Here is a 16,145-nt window from a genome sequence, read left to right as displayed (position 1 = left end):
GATGACGACCGCTTGTGTTGCGATCGAAACGTCGTGATTTGTTTAATTTTATTTCTACCTACGTGACTTTACCGAAAGAACCAAAGAGTATGGATTCCTGCAGTCACGAAAGCTTCAAATCAAGATCGTAATCAGCTCTTTCTCATCGCATTAAAGCATGTGAAAATGTTCATTCATTATTTGGTTTCCTGGTCGAATTTCCAACAATGAATATTGAAGACATTTCAACAGCAGCAGCAGCCAAGTTTCAGAAGATTTACTCGGGATGACATCGAGCCTGAGTTTGTGCAAGGAATTCTTCACTTCAGGAACTTTGGGAAATTTGATGAATTCCAGCACGAGCATAAAACACGACAAGCTTCTGACATCTACACCCTTGTAGTAAACAATGGATTAACTTCTTCATTCCCTAATGTTGAAATAGCACTACGGATTTACTCGTGTTTAATGATAACTAATGCGACTGGAGAGAGACGTTTCTCCAAGATGAAACATCTAAAGAATGCACACAGATCGACAATGGCACAAGAACGACTAAACAGACTTGCTCTCGATTTAAAGCTTTCGTGACTGCAGGGATTCATCTTCTTGGTTCTTTCGGTAAAGTCACGTAGAAGGGAAGTAATAAAATAATAAAAATAAAACATAATAAAATAAAATAATTATTTTATTTTATTATGTTTATTATGTTTTATTATGTTTTATTATTAAAATAAAACATAATAAAATAAAATAATTATTTTATTTTATTATGTTTGATTTTTATTATTTTATTACTTCCCTTCTACGTGACTTTACCGAAAGAACCAAGAAGACTTGCTCTCGTGGCAATTGAAACGATGTTCTCAATAACTTACAATTTGCTGATGCTTTGGAGAAAACTTTTTCCAAGAAATCATTCAAAGCAAATGTTTGAATTGTATTTGTTGTTAGCCTTATAAAAATAAATGCCATTTTTCTTTAACTTTGTTTTCCTTTTGAAAATATTACTGGGGGCCTCACAATACCTGTAGCCCAGGGGCCTACACAATCCTAATCCGGCCCAGTGACACATACAAAGCGACTGGCCACAAATGAACCACCACGCAATGCCTCGCTGCTGATCTCGTCAAGGAAGCTATAAACCACCACCACCATCATCATCACCATCATCACCATCATCACCATCATCACCACCATCATCACCACCACCATCACCACCATCACCATCTCCACCACCATCATCATCACCACCACCATCATCACCACCATCACCACCAGCATCACCACCACCACTATCACCACGCCACACTGAGGTCGCCATCCTCGCAGGAGCAGCGGTGGCTTTTGGCTGGGCCATCGAACAAAGATGGTGGTCATCATCGTCGTCATCATCATCGTCGTCATCATTGTCATCGTCATCATCATCATCGCGAGGCGCTTTCAGATGCGCTCCTGCGGCCGTCTGGAACGCTCTCCCTTCCGATATTAGGAAGCCACTGGGAGTTGTGCACTTTTAAAATCATCATCGTCTAGATTGACAAACTAATTTCTCTAGAACTGCTTTTTGTTGTGTTTAGTTTGTTGCCCTTCCCCCGGCAAACACCAATTAGCACGATTGGCTACGTAGGGGACGAAATAAGTTCAACATGTTCTTGGTTCTTTCGGTAAAGTCACGTAGAAGGGAAGTAATAAAATAATAAAAATAAAACATAATAAAATAATCTTCACGACGTTTCGGCCACAACGCAAGCAGCCGTCCTCAGGTGAAGAACAGGTCTGTCGATAACACAGACTCTGTCTTATCGACAGACATGTTCTTCTCCTGAGGACGGCTTCAACGTGACTTTACCGAAAGAACCAAGAAGATGAATCCCTGCAGTCACGAAAGCTTTAAATCGAAATTTAAGTTCAACATACATACATACATACAAAGCACACCTCCGATTAGCACGGTTGGTTACGTACGTCGCGAAAGAAGTGCAACATACATACACGCATCGCCACCTCCAATTATTACCGTTGACTTAGTAGGGTGCGAAAGAAGTTCAACGGACATGCGTGCACGCTCACAACTGCGTGATTTCCGGATGATTCTAGAATATGGCAACAATTGAGAACTCCTTGGCACTCTGAGATGAATTCCGAGCCACTGTTTGGAACAGGGGTTTTGAGAATAAACTGCAGGTGGTGGTGCTGCTGCTGCTGTATGGAGTTAGAAGTTTAACTTACACCATGGGAACCTCATTTGCCAGTAAACATATGATAATTGGTTTTTTACCCTTCTATCTGGCAACAAAACTGACACCTTTTCACAAGGAGTCATGTTTGCATAGACCATAATACCTGCAGTCATAATGCAAACAAAAAACATAACTCTGATAATGTGCACTGTCCTTGAAGTTGATTGGTCCACACCCGAGACAGCTTTCCTTAGAGCCTAGTCTCACATGGTCCAACTCCTTGTAAAAAGGTGTCAGTTTTGTTGCCAGATAGAAGGGTAAAAAAACAATTATCACAAGTTTAACTTAATTCACACCGCACGTAGCCACCGGTGCCAATCGGAGGTGCAGGGACGTGGCCCAGCGGTAGCGCATTCGTCGAGGTTCGTGGTTCGAATCCAGCGGCCGCCCTGGTTATTACTGCGGACGTATTAACCGTGATATTGATCATACTACTTGCACATGTGCTTCAGAATCGAAATATTTATTGACGCAGGAGGAATCCGATGAGCCGTAAAGCTCTTTTCCACAAACAGTACAAAAACACGATAGCAGTGCTAAGTACAAGAAAGGTAAACACATCACCCAAACACAACTGAAACTGAACCATCCCCATCCTACCTGGCAAAACCCACTGAGCTATTAACTTACTTTCAGAAGCGACCTTGTCACAAACGATGAATCAATAAAGTGGCCCATCACTTTGACATTTGTAAGGACAGTACGGGGTGATGTAGGGACAGTGCTGCTCCCCGTTGCCGTGGTTACTAAGTCACGTGACTGGAACAGACAGGGTCACGTTCGGGTAATGTGGGACCTAAATTGACGCGATGGGCACTGACAGGGTCCAGAGGTCGCTACCGGGTACCCGATGCCCGTACTCTACCCGATACCCGGCTACCCGTACCCGGCCAGATACGGGTACGGGTACCCGTTTGCGACCCTGGTGCGGCCGGTTACGGGTACGGGTAGGTCGTGAGTCACTGGTGAGTAACCGTTTTATCACTCATTTCGGGTAGGGTACGGGTAGGGAACGGGTATCCGTACCCGGCCGGGTACAGGTACCCGTTCCATTTGCGACCCTGGTGCGGCCGGGTACGGGTAAGAAATCAAAACCCGTTTGCGACCTCTAATAGGGTCGCGTGAGGACCTAAACGGTCGTAAAGAGTAATTTGGGACAGAGACAAACAGGGCCAGGTGAGAGAGGGTTCGGGAAAAGCGGCGTGGCCGGGTGGTGAGGGGGATAAAAGCCGGCGTGGGACGGGGCTCTGGGCTGCTGCTGCTGCTGTTGTTGTGGGGGAACCAATGAGCTGTCGTCGCTGTCGTCATGTTGGAGCGGGTCGTCTTCATCGTCCTGGAACAGGGAACCTTGTCGTCTTGGAAGGCGACGGTTATATTGTCTCCGTGACTGCTACGCGTCCGCTCCTGTGTGGCCAGCCAACTACACAGGGAGCGTAGCGTAGAGTCACAGGAGTTAGCCAGGGTGTGTATCGTCACTCGCGGTTACTCGTTAAGTTATCAGTGAGTCGGCGGACTTTATTCACAATGAATATACAAATAACTGAACAAGACGGTGTCTCTGAGAGCTGCATTACACATTTATGGCACGAATATTTTTCGAAATAATCTCAGTGTATGTTTCTAAATGTGGAGGGAAAAATCGGAGGGCCCAGAAAAAAAATCCACGCGATCACGAGGAGAGAGAGAGACAAGCAAACTCCAAATATACAGCAGCAGGCGTCAGGGTCGGGATCGAACCCCCAACCTACCAAGCGAGGAAGATCACGTCACAAACACCGTGACTTTAAAGACCCCCTGCCTTCATTCGCGTGAAGTTAGGCTCCTCATCGTCTGCCACATTTGGTAAAACGAAAAAAAAAATCGAAAATCACATCGCAAATAAACAAAAATCACTTCAATTGGGATTTCGTCATCGCCCCACCCCTGTGAAGGCCTGGCAGGAGCCTCCTGAGAAGCGAGCCACGGGACGTCGGGTGCGGTAAACAAGGAGAGACACGCGGCCTGGCTGATGGTGGTGGCTGTTGGTGGGACCGTGGTTAAGACGCGACGCGGCTGTTGGTGGTGGTGGCTGTTGGTGGTGGTGGCTGTTGGTGGTGGTGGCTGTTGGTGGTGGTAGCTGGTGGTGGTGGTGGCTGTTGGTAGTGGCTGTTGGTGGTGGTGGCTGTTGGTGGTGGTGGCTGTTGGTAGTGGCTGTTGGTGGTGGTGGCTGTTGGTGGTGGTGGTGGCTGATGTTGGTGGTGGTGGCTGTTGGTGGTGGCAGTGGCCGTTTGGTGGTGGTGGCCGTTTGGTGGTGGTGGCTCTTGGTGGTGGTGGCTTTTGGTGGTGGCTGTTGACGGCTGTCGTTGTTCGTGCCACGCGCCGATGCTTTTTGGGGTAAGGGCTTTCCGAGAGGGAGAGGCGCGCTGCGCCACAGAAAGCCCACACCGCAAAAAGAGCGGCGCGCCACCATGGGGACCGGAGCAGAGGGCCCCCAGGGTAGACGACCCCCAGGGGCAGAGGTCACCAGAGGGCAGAGGGCACCCCCAGGGCAGAGGTCACCCTGGGGCAGAGGTCACCCTGGGGCACAGGTCATCCTAGGGCAGAGGTCACCCGGGGGCAGAGGTCACCCTGGGGCTGAGGTCACCCGGGGGCAGAGGGCCCCTACGGCAGAGGGCCCGCAGGGCAGAGGTCACCCTGGAGCAGAGGGCCTCCAGGGGAAGAGGGCACCCAGGGCAGAGGTCACCCTGGGGCAGAGGTCACCCCAGGGCAGAGGTCATCCTAGGGCAGAGGTCACCCTGGGGCAGAGGTCATCCTAGGGCAGAGGGCCTCCAGGGGAAGAGGGCACCCAGGGCAAAGGTCACCCTGGGGCAGAGGTCACCCCAGGGCAGAGGTCACCCTGGGGTAGAGGCCCCCCACCCCAGGGTAGATGCCGTCCTCACCGCAGCCTCGTGAGGCCGGGGGAGGTGGCCTGGGTCTGCCGCACACTCGACGTGATGACGATCCACTAAACATCACCATCATCATCTAAAACATCATTCACACTATCGTCATAATCCCCCAAAGTGTCATGATGATGACGATGAACACCGTCACAAATATCAGCACGATCATGAAAAAAACAATCACCATCGTCAACAATAACATCATCATCATACAAAAAAAAAGTAAAAATTATTGTCATCATCATCATTACAGGGAGTAACAATAGCCATTAATCTAATTCACAGCCACTGTCATCTTCAACAACACAATCACCATAAAAAAAAACGAATCACCGTCACCACCACCACCATCATAATCATCACTGTCAATAATACTCAAACGTAATAAACTACAGCCCTGTCACTAATTAATGCCACAAATCCAACACATTGAGAGCAGCATCAATAGCCCCGAACCAGAGCCACCCTTCGCCCGAAGCAACAGCAAACGCCCGACCATCGCTGGAGCCCTTCTGCCACTCGTCTGTCCGTTCCGGAAAGCCATCGACCATTTGACAATCGCCCATCCTCGGCCAGGACACGGCAAATAAAGAATGGTGTTAATGGTGTTATCATGGCCAGGGCAATTAATAACCAGCACCAACCCGGTACAAACACTGCCCGTCACAAAGCTCTCCACCATCATCACCACCACCACCACCACTACTACTCTCATCATCATCACAACCACCACCACTACTCTCATCACCACCACCACCACCACTACTCTCATCATCATCACAACCACCACCACTACTCTCATCATCATCACCACCACCACCACCACTACTCTCATCATCACCACCACCACCACCATCACCACCACCACTACTCTCATCACCACCACCACCACTACTCTCATCATCATCACAACCACCACCACTACTCTCATCACCACCACCACCACTACTCTCATCATCACCACCACCACCATCACCACCACCATCACCACCACCACTACTCTCATCACCACCACCACCACCCCTACTCTCATCATCATCATCACCACCACCACCACCACCACTACTCTCATCATCACCACCACCATCACCACCACCATCACCACCACCACTACTCTCATCACCAGAACCAGAACCATCGCCATCACCACCACGGGCACTGAGGACGGCTCGCCACCCCCCTCGAGTGACGTCACGAGGGAATCCGGTAACGTCACCACCCCCCCTCCTTACCCCCCCCCCTTCACACGCCCCCTCCTCACCCCCCCTCCTCACCCCCCTCCTCACCCCCCTCCTCACCTCCCTCCTCAACCCCCTCCTCACCTCCCTCCTCACCCCCCTCCTCACCTCCCTCCTCACCTCCCTCCTCACCCCCCTCCTTACCCCCTCCTCCACCCCCTCCTCACCCCCCTCCTCACCCCCCTCCTCACCCCCCCTCCTCACCCCCCTCCTCACCCCCCTCCTCACTCCCCCTCCTCACCTCCCTCCTCACCCCCCTCCTCACCTCCCTCCTCACCCCCCTCCTCACCCCGCACCACTCACCACAACCACACCTCCAACAGCGATAAATTACCAATAGATCATCATCGTCATCATCATCGTCGACAATAACCACCGCGAAACAATTAATAATCTTCAACGATAATCGTCGACAATAACCACCGCGAACAATTAATAATCTTCAACGATAATCGCCTTTACTCGACGCTCCTGTCACCCTGCACCACAGCTCCTGTCACCCTGCACTACAGTTCCTGTCACCCTGCACTACAGCTCCTGTCACCCTGCACTACAGCTCCTGTCACCCTGCACCACAGCCCCTGTCACCCTGCAATTCAGCTCCTGTCACCCTGCACCACAGCTCCTGTCACCCTGCACTACAGCCCTTGTCACCCTGCACCACAGGTCCTGTCACCCTGCACCACAGCCCCTGTCACCCTGCAACACAGCTCCTGTCACCCTGCACCACAGCCCCTGTCACCCTGCACCACAGCCCCTGTCACCCTGCACCACAGCTCCTGTCACCCTGCACCACAGCTCCTGTCACCCTGCACCACAGCTCCTGTCACCCTGCACCACAGCTCCTGTCACCCTGCACCACAGCTCCTGTCACCCTGCACCACAGCTCCTGTCACCCTGCACCACAGCCCCTGTCACCCTGTACCACAGCTCCTGTCACCCTGCACCACAGCTCCTGTCACCCTGCACTACAGCCCCTGTCACCCTGCACCACAGCTCCTGTCACCCTGCACAACAGCTCCTGTCACCCTGCACCACAGCTCCTGTCACCCTGCACCACAGCTCCTGTCACCCTGCACCACAGCCCCTGTCACCCTGCACCACAGCTCCTGTCACCCTGCACCACAGCCCCTGTCACCCTGCACCACAGCTCCTGTCACCCTGCACCACAGCCCCTGTCACCCTGCACCACAGCTCCTGTCACCCTGCACCACAGCTCCTGTCACCCTGCACCACAGCTCCTGTCACCCTGCACCACAGCTCCTGTCACCCTGCACCACAGCCCCTGTCACCCTGCACTACAGCTCCTGTCACCCTGCACCACAGCTCCTGTCACCCTGCACCACAGCTCCTGTCACCCTGCACCACAGCTCCTGTCACCCTGCACCACAGCTCCTGTCACCCTGCACCACAGCCCCTGTCACCCTGCACCACAGCTCCTGTCACCCTGCACCACAGCCCCTGTCACCCTGCACCACAGCTCCTGTCACCCTGCACCACAGCTCCTGTCACCCTGCATCACAGCTCCTGTCACCCTGCACCACAGCTCCTGTCACCCTGCATCACAGCTCCTGTCACCCTGCATCACAGCTCCTGTCACCCTGCACCACAGCTCCTGTCACCCTGCACCACAGCTCCTGTCACCCTGCACTACAGCTCCTGTCACCCTGCACTACAGCTCCTGTCACCCTGCACCACAGCTCCTGTCACCCTGCACCACAGCTCCTGTCACCCTGCATCACAGCTCCTGTCACCTTGCACCACAGCTCCTGTCACCCTGCACTACAGCTCCTGTCACCCTGCACTACAGCTCCTGTCACCCTGCACCACAGCTCCTGTCACCCTGCATCACAGCTCCTGTCACCCTGCATCACAGCTCCTGTCACCCTGCACCACAGCTCCTGTCACCCTGCACCACAGCTCCTGTCACCCTGCACCACAGCTCCTGTCACCCTGCACCACAGCTCCTGTCACCCTGCACTACAGCTCCTGTCACCCTGCACCACAGCTCCTGTCACCCTGCACCACAGCTCCTGTCACCCTGCACTACAGCTCCTGTCAACGCGACTCACAACCTCCTCCTCTCTACACCGGTCGTCGTTTCCCGTAGCGTCTGGAACGCGGCCATCATCATCATCATCATCCCGATGCTGCTGCACATTCACAGCAGCAACAGCAGAAGCGTTAAAGCTACAAACGAATGTTGAACTTCTTTAGCACCGTCCGTAGTCAGCCGTGCCGGGTGAAGGGCCGCAAACGAGACACGGACTTTGAGGACGCACTCAGAAGCCTTCACGTCTCTCGGCCGGCTTTCGAGGGCTATGCCACGGTCATTTACGACCCTGAAATATCGAGCGAGTGTTACACGTCGCTTTGTTTAATATTATTGTTATCATCATCATCGATGATAATAATAACTGAAGATCATAACACCTTGATATGTAGAGGGCTGCAGAGCGCGCTGTTGCCTTCCCGCTCGTCTGTGGTTCATCCTCCTGGCGCCTCTGAGTCGTCCTTTCTCTCCGAGTCGTCCTCTCTCTCTCTGAGTCATCCTCTCTCTCTGAGTCGTCCTCTCTCTCTCTCTGAGTCGTCTTTACTCTCTAAGTCGTCCTTTTTCTCTCTGAGTGATCCACTCTCTCTGAGTTGTTCTCTCTTTGAGTCGTCCTCTCTCTGTGAGTCGTCCTCTCTCTCTTTGAGTCATCCTCTCTCTTTCTGAGTCGTCCTCTCTCTGAGTCGTCTTCACTCTCTGAGTCGTCCTCTCTCTCTGAGTCGTCCTCTCTCTCTTTGAGTCATCCTCTCTCTTTCTGAGTCGTCTTCTCTCTGAGTCGTCTTCACTCTCTGAGTCGTCCTTTTTCTCTTTGAGTGATCCTCTCTCTCTCCGAGTCATCCTCTCTCTCTCTGAGTCGTCCTCCCTCTCCGAGTCGTCCTGTTTGAGTCGTCCTCACTCTCTCCGAGTCATATTTTCTCTCTCCGAGTCGTCCTCTCTTTTCGAGGGCGAGCCAAAAACCCGTGCGGTTCCTTACACGTTGAACGCATTATCATCATTATTGTTGTTGCTGTTGCCACCATGAAATAAAACAACCTTGACTCTGAGCCGCTTCGTGATTGACATTAACGGACCGCCAAAAAAACGAAAGCACAAATCAGCGCAGAGATCACCGCGTGCCGAATACATTTCTGCCGACGATGATGAACGCAACGTTGCGCGGCCGTAAATTGCTCGCGTGCAGACCCCTCTCTGGCAGTGGCTTGACGACGCCTCAAGATATTCAGCTCCCTCGCGGTAGCAATGAAATCTCTCTTTGATGGGGGGAGGGGAGGGAGGGGGGGGGGGTGGTCCAGAATTCTGTCAATCGCCCCATGACGCTGCCCGTGACACGAGCAGCGAAACGTCGCGCTCCGAATGGACCTGTCCCCGGCTCCGCTGTTCAAGAAGCATCGCCGGCCCGTGGCGTTTGCTCGGAGCGGCTCGCAAAAAATCGGCGGCGATATTTTTCGATTTAAAGCTTCTTTCGTGACTGCGGGGATTCATCTTCTTGGTTCTTTCGGTAAAGTCACGTAGAATGGAAGTAATGAAATAATAAAAAATAAAACACAATAAAATACAATTCTCACGACGTTTCGGCCACAACGCAAGCAGCCGTCCTCAGAGCAGGTCTGTCGAGGAGACAGCGTCTGACTCTGTCTCCTCGACAGACCTGCTCTCCACCTGAGGTCGGCGGCGATAGCTGCGCGTGGAACAACGCGATGACTTGAACGTGGCCCGTGTCGGGTGGACGAGGGCGACACGACACCGCATTGGCCATTGCACTCACGCGGCTATTTTATACCCCTCCATCCGCAACAGCAACAACAACAACAACAATCCGTTATTGGATGAAATGCACCCGTCTGTTAAGATCGAAAAGGCTACGCCAGCGATCAGCAACCCCGAGCAAACCTTGACGGACACCGAGACGCTCACCTCGAAACGTCTTGCGCGCGGAGGTCCCCGTTTTCACGGCGGGCCTGCGGGAGACACCCACCGCGCCTCCCGCCCCCTCCTTCACCCGGCACGGCAGTGACGCCTGCCCATCTCCAGTCGCTTTAGCCCCCAACTCGGGGCCTCATCGAGTCCCGAACCTCCACCCCCCCCCCTCCCAACGCCACCGCCGCCTCTGCGTCGCGTCACGTGCAGCCTCCCCTGCTCTGCTGGGCAGTCCCCGGGACGCGGTCACCGTCCGTTCGCTACCGCGCGGTTCAATATCAGGGGACCCCGCCACCCGAGTTCGATTCCCGTTCACGGCGGCAGACAGCGGCGGCGAATGTCTGAACCGGTCCGGGGGCCCTCCCCTAGGTCGACTCAGCCTCGAATGAAAAGCTGGTACCAGCGTGTGAACATAGGGCACTGGGGAGACAAAGGCGGCCGGGGAGTGGTGGTGGTGGTGCTGGCCGCCCGCACCTCCCCCTTCGAGTGCCGTGCCGGACTTTGGGGGTGCTGCTCGCTAACGGCACTTTCCCCAAAAAGTCTGCCGAGACTATACGGGGGATCTTTGCCTTCGTCTGCATTTAAGACACACAGATGGAGATTGATATCCGAGCTAAGGTGGTGTGGGGGAGGGGTGGGGGGAGAAGGGGGGGAGAGGGGGGAGAGGGGGGGAGAGGGGGGGGACAGGGGGAGGGAGAGGGGGAAGAGGGGGGATAGGGGGGGGAGAGGGGGGGGGAGAGGGGAGGAGAGGGGGAGGGAGAGGGGGAGAGAGGGGAGGGAGAGAGGGGGGGGAGAGGGGGAGGGAGAGGGGGGAGAGAGGGGGGGGAGAGGGGGGGAGAGGGGGAGGGAGAGGGGGGGAGAGGGGAGACAGGGGGAGAGAGGGGGGGGAGAGGGGGGGAGAGGGGGAGGGGGAGAGGGGAAGGTAGAGGGGGGGGGGAGAGGGGGTGTGAGGGAGGGGGGCCTCCATCCCCTCCGTGGTAGCGTGGGGCACGTGACGTGTCGCCCGGGCGCCGCTGTCCGTGGTGCTGAAGTGGCACTCAGAAACTCGCTCGACACACGCGCTCCCCTGTAACAGTGCCGCGTGTGTGCTGTGTGTCCTTATTAGATTCATCAATTCGTTTTTGAGAGGCGACGTTTCGGCTAACGGCCCTTCTTCATTCCACGTAAATATCTATCAATGTTCGTACGTATTTATTTCTTTAGATGTAAATATATATATATAAACATTTGTGTACAAAGCCACATGAACGTAATTATACATATATATATACAATAACTGCGCATGTATACACACGTAAATATGCATTGCTATGAAGAAGGATCATTGCCCGAAACGTCGCATATATGTTTAGTTTTAATGTCAGACGGTGTCATGCGCATTGGAATCCTAGGATGGAATGCGCATTATAAATGTTCATTGATATTATAATTGACGAATGTATCTAGTTTTAAATTTATTGTTTTGTTTACAAATAAATTGCGCTTCGTGCACCACTGCCCAGCGCAGCAGTAGCAGCAGCAGCAGTAGCAGCAGCAGCGTCATCAAATAATCGCTTTTCATTTGTGTTGGTGTTTAATTCGGTAGTCAGCCAGTCAGTCGCGTTCACGGCTAACATCAATGAACGCCGTTAGCATGACGATAACAAAGCGTCATTTGGCACGAGATGGAAATGACTACGACTCACGTAGATCCGCACGCGGTAATAACAGTTTGCATGATCGTGCTCGTAAATAATTTACGTGGGGGTTTCACCTTCATTTACAGATACGCGTGAGCACACACACACACGCGTGAACAGACACACCGCATGAGCGCACGCACACATGATCACACATGCATGAGTGCACGCACGCAGTACCGCACACACGCATGAGCACACACACGCATGAGCACACACACGCATGAGCACACACACGCATGAGCACACACACGCATGAGCACACACACGCATGAGCACACACATGCATGAGCACACACACGCATGAGCACACACACGCATGAGCACACACACGCATGAGCACACACACGCATGAGCACACACGCGCATTACCGCACACACACGCATGAGCACACACACGCATGAGCACACACGCGCATGAGCACACACACGCATGAGCACACACACGCATGAGCACACACGCATGAAAACACACACGCATGAGCACACACGCGCATGAGCACACACACGCATGAGCACACACACGCATGAGCACACACACGCATGAGCACACACACGCAGTACCGCACACACGCATGAGCACACACACGCATGAGCACACACGCGCATGAGCACACACACGCATGAGCACATACACGCATGAGCACACACACGCATGAGCACACACGCATGAAAACACACACGCATGATCACACACACGCATGAGCACACACGCGCATGAGCACACACACGCATGAGCACACACACGCATGATCGCATACTCTAATACACGCACAGACAAAGATCCCCGGTGTAGCCTTCAACAGACTGTTGGGGCAAGTGCTGTTGGCGAGCACCACGTTTGAAGTGCGGAACGGCACGCGAGGGGGGTGGGTGGCCAGTGCCGGTGTTTACACGCGGTACCAGGTACTCAATGAAGGCTGAGTCGACCTAGGGGAGGCCCGTGACCGGTTGAGACAATCGTCGGCCGCGAGCGGGAATTGCCACACACATTGCAACGTGGAAACCCCCCCAAAAACACGTTTGCCTACCGACACAAGACAAAGAGATCCCCCGTGTAGCCTCGAACGGACGACATTCACCGATGGATTGCAGGACGGCGCACGGGGGGTGTGAACATGGCCAGCGTCACGCCCGACCGCCTTTGTCTCTCGTTTACAGCCGAGCCGACCTCGAGGGCGCTAACCACGACGCCACCACTTACCCACTACCTTGCTACAATGACAAAGATCCCCCCCCCCGTATAGCCTCGACAGACTGGTGGGGCAAGTGCCGTTAGCGAGTAGCACCTATGAGGACCGGCACGGCACACGAGGGGGTGGGTGGCCAGCACCACGCCCGGCCGCCTTTGTCTCTCCCCAGTGGCGATGTTTGCACGCCACTGCACCAGGCACTCGTTTGAGGCTGAGATGACCTAGGGGAGGCCCAGGACCAATACAGATAATCGTTACCGGCGTCGAACGTGAGCGGGAATCGAACTCGGGTCGCCCGGTTCGTAGCGCAGCGTAGCGCTTAACTCGCTCACACTCCCATTCGCACACAAGAGACATTCACACGCACGCGGGGAAGAGTACGAGACACGCGCGCGCGCTCGTGAAAGTGTACAAGACACACACACGCACGCACTCGCACACTCACGCGCATACACACACACGCATGCACACGCACGCGCACACACACGCGCACACACACGCACATACACACGCGCACACACACTCACGCGCACACACACGCACACACACACGCGCACACACACTCACGCGCACACACACGCACACACACGCGCACACACACACACACACGCGCACACACACGCACACACACGCACATACACACGCGCACACACACGCACACACACACACGCGCACACACACGCGCATACACACACACGCATGCACACGCATGCACACACACACGCGCACACACACGCACACACACACGCACATACACACTCGCACATACACACTCGCACACACACACGCGCACACACACGCGCACACACACACACACGCGGACAAACACACGCACATACACACGCGCACACACACACACACGCACACACACTCACGCGCACAAACACACATACACACGCAAACACACACATACACGCACGCATGCACACGCGCACACACACACACGCACGTCAACTTTCGTTGTCACACACGAACCGAGGAGGCGCTGTGGAAGCGTCGCCCTCCCTGCGGGCGGTCAGACGCGGGGACGCAAGCCCGGCTCGGCTCTTGGGACGACTGCGTCCGTGCGCTGCTGCTCCTATAGCCAAGGACGGACGAGAGGAGAGAGAGAGAACGATGGGGGGGGGGGGTAGAGGAAAGGCGATGACAGATCGAGGGATAGAATGCGGTGGAGACCAGAAGCACAAATAACGACATTGAGAGATGAAAAAAAAAGAGACCAAAAATAGATTGCGGAAACAATGCAAGTGTTGATATACGTGTGTGTGTGTGTGTGTCAGAGATGTAGAGAAGACAGATAGACGGAGAGCCATAGGCAGACGGAGTTGACTGATGCAGCGAGAGATCGCGAGTGTGTACTAATATCCCGCGAAGACACAGAGAGAGAGAGAGACAGCGATGTGCAAGTGATCGACAAGAGACACACAAATTTGGAGAGAGATCGAGACAGGAAAAGCAGGATAACGTAGGAGCTCGAACAAAACACACACACACACAGAGGCGCCGACAGAGAGACAGGGATAAGGAGAGACGGGCAAGGAGGGAGAAGAGAGAGAGAGCGAGGAGAGAGAGAGAGCGAGGAGAGAGAGAGAGAGAGCGAGGGAGTGAGCCTGACCCGCAGTGACGCCCGTGCGTCATCAGGGTTCCCCTGGCAACACCGCGCGATGCTAAAAATAGACGCGAGTACCGCGCGCAAGGGATTGTGGGCCACGTGCTGCATCCCTCCCCCGGTACCCCCCCCCCCCCACCGTCACCCCCCCCCCCCCCTCGGTTTGCCAATACCCCACGCGTGCGGTGTGCCTCGAGGGGAGCGGTGGTGCAGCGGTTAGCGCGCTGCGCTACGAACCCGGCGGCCCGAGTTCGATTCCCGCTCACGGCGGCTAACACCGGTCGACGCGGCCTCAAATGAGTATTAATTCTAGATTTGAAGCTTTTGTGACTGCAAGGATTCATATTCTTAGGTTGTTTCGGTAAAGTCACGTAGGTAAAAAAAATTAAAGTAATAAAAGTAAAATAAATATAAAATAAAAATCACGACGTTTCGGAGGCAACACAAGCTTCCGTCTTCAGGTGGAACCGTCACAGCACGATTGCTGCATCAAGAATTTATCTCACTTGATGCACCAATCGTGCTGTGACGGTTCCACCTGAAGACGGAAGCTTGTGTTGCCTCCGAAACGTCGTGATTTTTATTTTATTTTTATTTTACTTTTGTTAATTTAATTTTTTTACCTACGTGACTTTACAGAAAAAACCCGAATAATACTCAAATGAGTAGCAGCCTGGCGCGGCGTGGTAAAGGCTGGAGACAAAGGCGGTCGGGCGTGGTGCTACCCCACGCAAGCCCTTATGTGATGTTCGCTCACGGCCCTTGCCCCGAAACGTCTGTCACCATCTCTCGCACGAGTCCAACGCCTCTCACACTCCCCGCACCGCCTCGCGCATCCACCCCAAGCGACTCACTTCACTCGCTCCGAGAATCCACCCCCTGCTATGCAAGGACGAAGCGAACAAAAATCAACAACAACAACATGAAACACTCAAAAAATGTATCGTGAAATTATCGTGAGAAAATCCGCCTAACCTAGGCAATTGTTTATTGCTGCCGCAGCTGTTGTTGTTGTTGCGATGAGAACGGTGACTCGATCATTGGGCCGAGCAATCTGCGCGTTGCGCATCCTGCCGAGGGAGGGATTCGTACGTTCCAAACGGAGCGCTTCGTGAGCCGGGGGATGGTCGGGGGCGGGGGGGGGGGCGAGGTTCCTCGGTTCCAATGATCCCAAAGTGGTGGCGTCGGTGGCGTAGCGCGGCGCTCAGAAAGCTCCACGCCGCTGACAATTTTTCATTTTTTTTTTAACTCGGGACATTGAGCGCCCGTGTGCTGCAGTGGAATAAAAAAACAAATACATTTCGATTTAAAGCTTT

The 16,145-nt window shown here is 53.9% G+C and overlaps 1 long non-coding RNA gene across 1 annotated transcript; it reads right to left on the bottom strand.

Annotated features, from left to right (window-relative positions):
• Nucleotides 1-2,669: 2,669 nt before the first annotated feature.
• LOC144942355 (uncharacterized) lies at nt 2,670-14,485 on the bottom strand. The gene is made up of 2 exons (XR_013639361.1): nt 14,196-14,485; nt 2,670-3,642 (listed from the first exon to the last, which is right to left on the bottom strand). It is a non-coding gene; the product is annotated as an uncharacterized LOC144942355 (long non-coding RNA).
• Nucleotides 14,486-16,145: the final 1,660 nt, after the last annotated feature.

Source organism: Lampetra fluviatilis, chromosome 27, assembly GCF_964198595.1.
Source record: "Lampetra fluviatilis chromosome 27, kcLamFluv1.1, whole genome shotgun sequence".
Classification (NCBI taxonomy): Eukaryota; Metazoa; Chordata; class Hyperoartia; order Petromyzontiformes; family Petromyzontidae; genus Lampetra; species Lampetra fluviatilis.
Note: the sequence above shows the minus strand (reverse complement) of the source record. Positions and strands in the feature narration are given on the sequence as shown.